Below are 12,857 nucleotides of genomic sequence, written 5' to 3' on the forward strand. Positions count from 1 at the left end.
TGTTATGAATATGTATTTTTCAGTTTTGCATATGTGTTTATTAGTAATGCATATGTATTTTTCAGCTATGCTTATAGATCTATGAATAATACATATATATTTGTCCAGTTTTGTAAATGTATATATTAGTAATTTATATGTATATCCCAATTGTGCTTATAGTTTTATCAATAATACATATGTATTTTATTAGATTTAAAAAGCATTTCTGAATAATGAATATGTATTTTTGCAGATACGCAAAGCAGATATGAATATGTATCTATGAACAATACATTTGTCCTTTACAATTTACATATGTATTTATGATCAATGCATATGTATTTTTTCAGATATGCATTTGGTTCAATGCAACAAAAATACATATGTAATATTTTTATTATTCATATGTAGTTATCAATAACGCATATGTATGTATCTTTAACGCATATTTTTTTTTTATTAATACATATGTATTTTCAGTTCTGATTAATATGTCATTATATGTTTTTTTTCAATTCATATATTTTTATGATGCATATGTATTTATTAATAACGCAAATATACCTTTTCAGTCTGTATATGTAGTTTATAGGCATAGTTATTTATTAGATTCTTATACATATTTTTTAGATTTTAACTATTTGTATGTGTAGTTTTCATTATCTTTAGGTTTAAATATGTATTTTGCAGAATAGTAGTTGTATTAATTGATTACCTATATAATGACGTTATATTAATGATGTATATATTTGCAACTTCAATAAAATAATTGCACCAAATTAACTATAACAAATTCAAGAACATCAAACATTTGTCTTACAATGTAGAATCACATAATTGTCAATGAAAACATTCAACACTTATTTTTTGACTGAATACATCAACAAACTTATCATTTATTATATTTCCTACATGAATGCCTATTGTGACCTTTAAACCCACAAGAATTACAATAATTTTTATTTTTTCTTCCGATTATATCTCTTCCTGATTTTTCACGATCCTTCTTTGGGGGTCTTTCAGGTGGCTGCTTGTATTTCGGGGGCAGAACAACCTCCTCCAATATCTATGATTAAATTATCCAATCATTTTTATGCGGTAGAGGATAAACTGAAAGATCATACATTTTCAAGACTGTTTTTGGCTTGTATGGATCTGAGCAATATGGTTCCTTCTTAATTTTTTTTTTTATCAAGTACTACACAAACATGCACACACAGTATCTCGTTCAATTGGAATGCATGGCAAGATCATTTTTTTTCTTAAGGCAAACAATAAAATGTTGCTCATTGTCATGGGTTGTATAGACATACTCTGAGATTGATATAACCTGAAATTATTATAAAAAAATTTACAAATGTAAAAATAATTTTGACATTTGTAATTTCTAATTAGCAAATATATTTTACCAATGAAACATATGTATTTTACAAGTCTGCATATGTATTTTTCTGATATGCATATGTGTATTCAATGTGAATGCATTTGCAATTCAGATTTACATCAATATGAGAAGCCAGTAGTGTGCAGAGTTGATTATACGAAGTATTTATGTTCATCTATATAGCATCAGTGATGTAATCTTTATATTGTTATTCATATGTTCATCTATCGGAGTTTTTAACGAGAACAAGTATGCTTTCCATTGTCAATATCCAGAACACTACAAAACAGTAAATATAAATGCAATTATCAAATACGTACTACTTACAATGAATCATTTCTATATTCACAACTGGAAAACAAATTTCAACGAAACAAATCCTTTAGTTGAATAATATGTATCATCGACTAAAATTCAAAATTAACGTATAAGAATTGTTAGTTAATTTTATAAATACATAATGACAAGGACAACTTTGAATTTGAAAAAAAATCACTGAGAATTTTTTTTAAAATACGATCTCAAAATTTGAACTTCATGACTGTTACGCAAACTTGTTATTAATTTTTCAGAATTTTTTGCAATTATATTTTATGAAATTCACAAACAGAACCAAGTTTGTTTATCAATACCTGTAATTGTAGCGTTGTATTTTTAATTTTTCTTCACAAATTTCAGACATTGATTAATAATATTGAAAGCAGTCTGTTTTTTTTTTTTAATTTACTTTGAGTTGCTGTTTATGAAAAATATTTTTTGAATTTGAATTATGTTGATGAAAATTAATGGTTGAGATAAAATAAAAGTGTCATATAAGGTAAAGGAATCTGTTTAATTAAATGTGACATAAATTAAGGAACAATTTCATCCCTTATTTAACTCTAACTGGTTAGAGTTAAATAAGGAATGTATACCTATTTGTATATGTATTTATATAGCAACTTTTTACTAAAATACAGAATACATATTACTATTTTTTGTAATTTTGAAACTGTTAATATAAAAGTTATAATTAAGGCTCTACAGTTGCTATTTCTGAAATTTTTCCTTTCAAATACTAGTATCTAGGCTTTATAATTAGACTAGAGGAGTATGGCCCGTGTCAGCACGGGCCCAACATTAAGATGGCCCGTGTCAGCACGGGCCCAACATTAAGATATATTAATTACGTACATAAGTTAAATTAATATCAATTCGAATTATGAATTATAAAACATGAATACACAAAATTAACATATTAACTACTCGATAGTATTTTTCAAGGAACCAAGTCTCACAAGATAATTATGTATATTTTATTCATATAAATGACAAAATTCGGTGCATTTTTAAGTTTAGATCTTTAATCATATGATAAACGGTTATCTAATCATGCATATTACATCACATGTGGCTTGCAATTAATAGCTCAAAATTGCATTTTACTCCCCTACTAAGTCGATATAAACATTTTTTGCTTTCATTTTCTTCTTCTCTTTTATTTGTCAACTTATTCTTTGAAGTTAAATTAAATTAATATTTAAAATTTAAATTTTAAGTGTTTCAAAAATTATTTTAAAAAAAATTATATGTTACCATTTTTCATATTAATTTAAGTTATTTGACTTTGAGAACACGATAAAACATACTTATATATAGGGGTGTACATACCAAACCACCAAGTCAAACCAAACCGACGAACCAAACCAAACCGAGAAAAAAAACCGACTTATGGTTTGGTTTGATTGGTTTGACGTTAGAAAAAAAAACCCGACCATTCTTGGTTTGATTTGGTGTTAACCAAAAAAAAGTCGAACCAAACCCGAATCAAACCGACAAAATCAAAATTAGACGATTTTGTCTATTGCGAAAGCTTATATAGATATTTATATATAACTTTATTATAAAAAGTTAAATAGTAATTTACTCAAATAGAGCGGATTGTAAATTTTTACAAAGATATCTAATTATAATAACATTACTTGCTTACAAATCTTATGCCAAAAAATAGATTAAAATTGGACCCAGCAGAAAAATTAAAACCTTATCAATTACATGCACAAAAGATGATAAAAGAAATATTCCTAGAGAAAAAAAATGCAATATTGTCGAAGGCAAAAATAATTGAGAGAATAATACCTTAAAAAATTGTGATGAAGAATGTTGGATAACGGGTCTTTTATATATAAGCGTTTGGATCCTCCTCCTTACATAAATATCAGTCGAATTTTCGCGTTCATATCTCAAATCTATATAGTCAAATTTTTTAATTAGATATTTAAATTATATTTAGTCGAATTCCTATATCTACATTTGTATGTGGCTCCATATCATCAAATCTTTAAATTTAGACTATGAAGATCAAATATCCACATGTGATTACAAGCAACCAAGACATTCACATATAAACTAAAACCAACTCAATTAAACCAAACCTTCGATAGAGGAGGGTACTATGCATAATGTGATATTGGTGAAAATGACTATACTACAAACAACTTTTTTGCTTTGATTTTGTTTTATTTTGTTTTTTTAAAATTCCATAGCCGCCTTTTTTATGTTATTCTCATAAATTAGTATTACGATTTTCTTTAACATAAATAACAATTAATATGTCTCACTTACAAATAATATGAATTTCTATAGTGGTTGAATTGTACATAAAAGTTACGATATTACAAAAAACATGACTCCTAAATAAAAAATAATTTAACCTCAAATCCTAATTCGTGACCTTGATATGTTTTTTTGTTAAAGAAAAATGGGATTGGAGCCTTTTTTATGTCACGATTACGCAAATAAAGTAAAAGAAAAAAAGAGCAATAAACCTTTGGTTTTTGACAACTTCATTCGGTGGCAACATAATTATCCAATTTTTCGATCAGAAACTTCCAACTAAAAGAGAAACACAAGAAATTATCAAAAGAGAGAATCAATGTTAATTGTTGATTATTATTCTTCATATATAATCTTTAAAGGTATGATTTAAAAGAAATAAATAAAGGCAAAAGAGATGATGATAATGATAGTAAGAAAACGCGTGAATCAAAACTAAAATAAAAAGCAAAAGTACAATATAAGAGTTTGTTTCATATAAATTTTGATCCAAAATATTACTTAAATAGAATTATAAAGAATATTTTTTATATAAGGCAAAATTCTATTTTTAGAAGTACTAAATATTACCTAGATTAAATAATTAAAATCAACAAATATATGTTATTAAATCCTAAAACTCATGCGTAGGAACAATAAATTAAATTTATTCTATTTATAAAGGTTTCCTTTTATAAATCATATAATTAAATATAAATTTTTCTACCTCTTTTTTTTTACGTGAACAACGATTTCTTCCTTTTTTAACTTTGACTTGTCCTACAATTTTATTCATAATATTCTACTTATCATTCTTTATAATTTTAAATTATGAAGTACTAGAAGTTTTTAATTTATCAGGATTCTTTTTATATGTTTTAGGAGTTATTAAATTATTTTCATATATTTTAGAAGTCTTTAATCTAATTAAATATTAAATTGAGGAAAATAGTAAAAAAAAAAATTATTTATTGCAGAGGCTTCTAATGAAAGGAAAAAAGTTCAAACGGCATTTTTAAGGTCCTTCACACTTTTAATATAGTATAGATATAATATTCGAACTTTTTTATACATAAAATATTAATTATAATCTACTTTTTAAATACTTTTTCAACCAGTTTTAGTAATTTTCAAGAATTTGAAAGTAGATGTAGATATATATTTAAATTTGGGCATTTAAGTTGCAATATTTGTCCATTAATTGCTAATTAAATGATTCAAAACCCAATATAAACTTAAAATCTAAATTTTTCACTCTTCATCTCACTTTTTAGTTTCAAGAGAGTTTTCGCTCCTCATGTTTTCATAATTATGATTTTTCATTAGCATATGAGTGAAAACATATTTGATCTTGTCTTCGATCACAATATAATTGTAAAAACTAAATATTATTAAAAAAACCCGAAAAAAAATAATAAAACTGAAAAATTCAAAAAACTGACTAAAACCTACACCGAAAAAATCAATTTTATGTTGGTTTGATTTGGTTTAGAGTTTTAATAAACCAACATGATTGGTTTGTTTTTCTTTTTAATAAAAATCGAACCAAGCCAACCTATGTACACCCCTACTTATATAGATGTTTTATTGAACCGTGCTTTTATATATGTTCCTTCCATTGAAATATAGGAGTTGTTTGTTAGGGTGTATAAAAATAATTTTGAATAGAATGTATGAGTAATGTCTGCATTAATAATGTTTGTATTAGTAATATTGACACTATTTAACATTATTTCTTATACACTACTTGGTGTGATGTATTGAAACTTGCCTTTTTAATTCTGATATATTTAAACAATATATTTTTTTTGCATATATATTGTAAGATTCATCCGAAATTTAGTACGGACTCAATATATGTTATTTTTTTTGTCTTAATTTATGTGACACAAATAAAATTTAGATAATAATCATATATTTAATATGTTTTTGGATATTATAAGTTGTTAACTATTGTAATTTACAATATTTTTTATATAATTTTCAAATAATATACGTTACTCTCCTCATCCAAACTTTTGTGGCATTGATAGTCAATTATATTTTTAAAATAACTGAAGTTTTTAATTATTGTGATTTATAATACTTTTCTTCTATTCCAATTTAAGTGACACTAATATAATTTTGAGAGTCAATTAAATAATTTATATCTTTTAAATTTTTTTAAGTTGTTAATTATTGTGATTTATAGTATTTTTTTTTACATATTTTTTGAAATATATAACAGATTAAATTATTTTTAAATATTTTAAGTTGTTAACTATTATAATTTATATACTTTTTATGTAATTTTTAAATAATATATGTTACTCTCCTTGTCCAAATTTTAGTGTCATCGATAGTCAAGTATATTTTTTAAATAATTTAAAATTTTAATCATTGTGATTTATAATACTTTTCTCTATTCCAATTTAAGCGGCAAAATGTTTTGATGGCCCTAATAATTAATTAGGGGTGATTTAGTAAAAACACGATTGAAGCAGCGAAACAAACATGTCTGATTTACAACAACTAACTAAAAGTGATATAGCAAAATTACTATAAGCAAAATACTTGTGAAAAAAAATTTAAGTGGACCTCATATAAGACGTCAAGTTAGTTTAAAACATCAAGAGCTAATTATCATTTTATATATTTTACCTTTTTTATTAAATAGTATTATTTTTTTAATATTTAGATGACTTATATTAATTAATTAAGGGTGGTATAGTAAAATCATGATTAAAGTAGCTAAAGCAGACATGTCGTAAATGTCTATTTTACTTTTTTAATTAAATATTATTTATTTTTCAATATATAAATAATTTATAATAATTAATTAGAGGTGATTTAGTAAAATCACAGAGCAAGCAACCTGCTGAAGCAGGCATGTCGAAACCTTCTCTTCTACGTAATAGAAAAAACCTAATCCTTCTGGGAGTCTTTTATATTTATAATTATATGTGTCAATTGTTGAAGTTTGTTTTGAAGAAAGAAAATTCCACATCGGAAATTTACTTTGGTTGGGAGTTATAAATAAATTTCACCTCCTTCATTGTTTAATACGCACAAAAATATTCTTTTCTTTGTTTACTATTAAAGAGATTTAGAGATAATTCTCTTGGAGATCTCTTTGAGAATAGTATTTTAGGAAGTGAGGGTGTGGAAGAAAAATATTGTGTATTGTATGGTGTAATAATTTTCATATAGTGAATATTTTTTTGGGAGGCCCGTGATTTTTCTTCAATTGGGGAGTTTTCCACATTAAATCTTTGTGTTGTTATTCTCTTTAATTTTTCTGTTATTTTCTGCTTGAAAGCGGTCCGGAAGGGGCGGAAAAAATAGTCCATTTTTCTCAACAAGTGGTATCAGAGCCTTCGGTATGGAATAATTTTTTTTAAATTTTAATATGCTCTGTGGTTGCAGCTTTGTCTGATCTTCCACATCAGAAAAAATTTCTGAATTAGAATTATTGTTCTCAAGTTGAAGTTTCGTCCCGGTGGAGTAGCAAGTGGAGTTTGCTATTCTGGTAGAGTTACTTTGGGGTACTTGTATATTTGGTAATAGTGAGAATAAGTACAATCTAAAGAGGTTGTGGCTAAGGAAAGGCTTGATACTTAAGTGTATCCCTTGTGATCCATCTCTCTTTTCTGTGAACTAATTTAGTGGGTACTTTACATTACTATTGTCCATTTATTAGTACTGATAAACAAGATGGGGACAAAATTTGAGATTGAGAAATTTAATGGGAGAATTAATTTTGGCTTGTGACAAGTGCAAGTCAAGGATGTGTTAATCCAACTTGGATTACACAAGGCATTGAAAGAGAGACCAACTTGCGGAAAAGGTAATAAGGATTTAGAAAAACCTGAAAGCAGTATAAGACTCAGAAAAATCCAGAAATAGTGATGAAGAATAGGAAGAGCTAGACATGAAAGAGGCAAGTCAAATTTGCTTGTGTTTAGCTAAAAATGTTCTTGCTAATGTGATTGGATTGTCTACAATAAATGAGTACAAAACCAAAAGTATTTCAAATACGTTATATTTGAAGGAGCAATTTCATAAATTGCAAATGGCTGAAGGTACAACTATTTCTGATCATCTGAGAGTCTTGAATGAGATTGTTTCTTAATTGAAATCTATTGGATTGAAAATTGATGATGAAAACAAGACACTTCGACTCATCTGGGCTCTTCCATCTTCCTACAAGCACATGCAACCCATTTTAATGTATGGGAAGGAAACTGTGATTTTCTCAGAAGTGACAAGCAAATTGATTTCTGAGGAATAAAGATTGAAGAATGGAGATGAAAAATCTCTAGAAGATTCAGCTCTTGTTATTAAAGGAAAATGGAAGCAAAGCTCTAAGAAGAAGGTCATCTGCTGGAATTGTAAACAATCGGGACATGTTAAAAATAATTATCCAAATAATGGGGCTAGTTCTGCTGGAAGCTCCAAAGAAAATGCTGTCAATATTGTCTCCCTAGAACAGTGGGATGATATTTCTTTGTAAGAAAGATGAACATCCTCATGGCATGAATGTTGTCTTTAGAATTGTTATGGAAGAGGATGTTTAATTGATAGCTGATACACAAGTTTGCACATGAGCATTGGTTGATAGGTGATGCAAGGTGTGTGGTGGAAAGAATGTCGATGGCTAATGAACTCTCAAGAAATCAACAAGAGAGTTGCACCATAAGTTATTAGCAATTTTTTCGACATGTGCCGAAAATGAAATTCTTGAAATTAGGAAGTGATTTCAAGTGAAAATTCTTGGATTGGTTTTTCAATCTGAGTAGATGTACTCTTTATGGTGGAGGTATGATAATTCTTGAATTTAGAATTATGATTGTCAGTAGCATACAATGTGGAAGTTGCAGTTACATATGATTGGCCGAGTTTAGAGTCAGGTGGAGAACTGATTTTGTTATGTGTAGCTGGACAATTATAAAGGGCCAATGGATTGCATTTTCTTCTCTTCAAAAGGTGGAGATTTGTTGAAGTTTGTTTTGAAGAAAGAAAATCCCACATTGAAAATTTACTTTGGTTGAGAGGAGGTTGAGAGTTATAAATAAACTCCACCTCCTTCATTGTTTAATACACACAAAAATATTCTTTTTTTTATTTACTATTAAAGAGGTTTAGAGATAATTCTCTTGGAGATTTTTTTGAAAATAGTATTTTAGGAAGTGAGGGTGTGTAAGAAAAATATTGTGTATTGTATGGTGTAATAATTTTCATATAGTGAATATTTTTCTGGGAGGCCCGTAGTTTTTCTCCAATTGGGGAGTTTTTCACGTTAAATCTTTGTATTGTTATTTTCTTTAATTTCTCTGTTATTTTCTCATTGAAAATGGTCCGGAAGGGACGGAAAAAATAGTTAATTTTTTCCAACATCAATTGCAAACATTGTTTTTAGTTGATAGCAATTAAGTCTTCTTGTGACAAGTGAAACTTACTCAAGTGGTTGAACTCCTTCACCATTAATCAATAGATTAATAATAGTTCGACTCATATAAAAAAAATAAGTGAGAACATTATTGATCCTCCGGATTGACCGAGTGAAAAAAGCAAAAGCATTCTTGTCAAAATTTTGCAAAACACAAAATCATAATGAATGGATCATTATACTTGTGAATTCTGGCGTATGTAGAAAGTCGTAGAGCCTGCAGCTAAAGGCCAGCTAGCTCTCTGTGCACATAACTTTCAACACGTAAGTAGGTATAGGTTTATCTTTTCTATTTTTCCATTCATACATTATATCCTAAGCTAGATATAGTAAGAAGTGAAATAAATGAGGGAACGTAATCACGTGAGACGTGAAGAGAGATAAAATTACTCCCGGATTTTGATGGAGTGATGAATACTCCTTTATCATTAATTAAGAGAAGAGATCTCGAGTTTGAATTCTATTAGGTGCAGAGTCGTCTTTGTTAGAGAACATTTTACCATAATACCACTCAATGTGTCGTGGCGGACCCACGATCTAGGAGTCATGGGTGCACGAAAGGTTTAAAAACACATATTGACGTTCAAAGCTTTAAGGTTTCACCTGAAAACTACAGCACCAGCTATTTTCTTGGCTTACTGGACGCTTTTCTAAATCTTATATCAGATTTTATACATTTTTATATAATTATACCAAATTTATATCAAATTTAATGGGTGCCGGAGCACAAAAAAATTGACTACAAATCCACCCCCGCTAATGTGGCACTTCTCCGTCCAAATTTAAATTTAATCGGACTATAATAAAAATACCAAACACCGGATCAGAAAGACCCCTAAAAAAAAAAAAAAAGAAAACATAAAATCTAAAAGAAAATCTAAGGAAGATCCCAAAGGTGAGTTACATAACATATTATTGGCCAAAAAAAACAAATGAGGAATTTATGGATTTATTATATGATGGATATATTTCACAATTATTTTTCTGCTTTTAAGGACTTTTGCTATACCATCATCCAGCTGTTTTAATGTCTCTGACTACTTTCTGTCCTTCCTCACTATTCCCTCATCACAACAAACTACTATTAGAAATACAGGAATAAATGCATGCTTTGTTTTGGAGGGATCAGTTTTTTGATTGTTAGTTTAATTATATGATATTTTGCAGTAATATACAAGAGTACAATTAATAAAATATAATAAGAGAAACAAGTTACTATTATTGAGCTAGAACAATTCAAAGATATTATATGTAGCTTACAGATTATAGTCTCACATTTTAACGAGTACTTATATAGTATCTTATAGGTAGTTTTCTTTTCTATTCTATTGATCAAACTTTGGTTGTACATGCACGACGAAGTCATTTGAGTAAATACCAAAGCCTATAGGCAAATACACCAAGTCTGGACCTATATCGTCACTCTATCATCTTTCATACTTATCGCTTCAACTTTTTAATTCTAAAACAACTCAAAAATACTCTTTAACACGATGTATTTAAAGGTACTGATATTAAACCCCACTTTTGTTATAGAGTTACTTGTTTCCAAAAACAAGATTAATAAAGTTACCATTAATGCACCATCAGAGTATAATAAAAATTATCTTGAATGTCCAAAACAAGATAATGAATCCACTAGGGAAACATATAGTATAATCTAGAATTTGATCAGATTGAACAACCAAGTGGTCCAATTGCACATAATAATAATAATAATAATACTATAATGAAGCATATTATTGCAAGGACAATGTTAATAACTAATGGAAAAACTAACAATATTGTCTTGTATATCCCCTATAGCCTTATAGGTTTTATTAATAGTAGTAGTAGCCCTTTCTTTGTCTCTCAGGTCTTAAACTTTCATCTGATATGTCACCTTCTATGCTCAATTGTATAGTCACTATCACCTTAGATTCTCTCTATTGTATATGCTGCACAAGAATCCATTCGTTTTTATCTCAATCTCAATACAAGGGATAAAGGATAATTAATTTTGAAATTAATTTTAGGAGGAGTTTATTTAATGTTTGGTTGGGAATAAAATGCACGGATAACTCATGCCAAGATAAGTTATCTCAAGATTTTAATGTAATTTATATTTCATATTATGGGTGAAATAACTAATTTCGAGATAATTAACTTGATCCCCAACCAAACGACTCCTCTTTTTTGTTTGTTTTTTTTGTTTTTTCATCCGATATCCGGTATCTTCATTGGAGTCCGACTAATCCCAATTCGTGCCGGATAAAGCCCAATCAGGGACAGTGCTCCCTACTACCAAACAACTCCTAAAAGTCATAAAAACCAAACAAGTTTATCGTTAAAAATAATCATGAAATACATAAGATAAACATTCACTAAAACCAACAACAACAAAATTTTTTTTAGTGTAATCGCACAGGTGAAGTGTGGGAGGATAAAGTGCATGCAAATCGGTCATACTCTTACTTTGAGAAGGTATATAGAAACTATTTTATATAAATTTTTGACTCAACAAGCGATAAAAAAAAGTTATTTGCAATAAACATTCACTAAAACCACAAAAGAAAAAACGAAACCACTACAAAATTCAGAGAAATCCAATTGGTAATAGCCAATACCTTTCAAAAGTTCAAAAAATATCCACTTAGATACAAAATGTGACTTTAATGTTATGCTGATGCAATGGGCCTGAAATTCTCCTTTAAGTAATATAATTCACTATACTACTACTACTTTATTTGTAACCACTTTCACTATAAAAGGATATAAGACTATAAGGTTTCTTTTTCCACATTGGTGTAAGATGGATTTTAAAGGCAAACATGTACCAATGCCTTGCCACTTTCTTCATTAATTTCTTTGCTACAAACACACCATCACTTTTTTTTTCCTCCCTCATAGCTACACTATAGTCTAGTACAATAAGTTACCACCAGCTAAGAAGAGTACTTTGATTTTACATTTACAGCTTATTTTTTCAAAAATATATTCAGTTACCATTCAGTTTGGTTTGAATTTGCTTTGCTACATAATTTATTCATGACGCCGTTGATGATTATGATGGGATGAATAAGATATCTCTGAATTTATTAGTAAAAAAATTAGAATTCAAATCTTGCATATGAGAAAAAATTGATTGAACACACTTTAACGGATTTTATTTAGTTCACCACAAATTCAAATTAATGAGAGTCCAATATAATTATCGAATACCAAGTGAGACAAAAAAAAAAATCTAATCATGACATGTTGGTAAATTTAAGTTTCATAATCAATCACTCGTATATTGAACCAAAAAAGTCGCCTTGCAATTTGAATAAGAATTAATCCTGCAAAAATATTGAATTCATTTTTCAGATTTCTTGTATGAAAAAAAGAAGAAACTCTTGAAAATTTTGACATAAAACTTTAAAAACATAAAATTAAAAGACCACAAAACTAATTGACTCTAATTAGAACAATTTAAAATTCCAACTAATTAGACTCTCTTCTGATGCAGAT

This window comes from Capsicum annuum, chromosome 4 (assembly GCF_002878395.1).
Source record: "Capsicum annuum cultivar UCD-10X-F1 chromosome 4, UCD10Xv1.1, whole genome shotgun sequence".
NCBI lineage: Eukaryota > Viridiplantae > Streptophyta > Magnoliopsida > Solanales > Solanaceae > Capsicum > Capsicum annuum.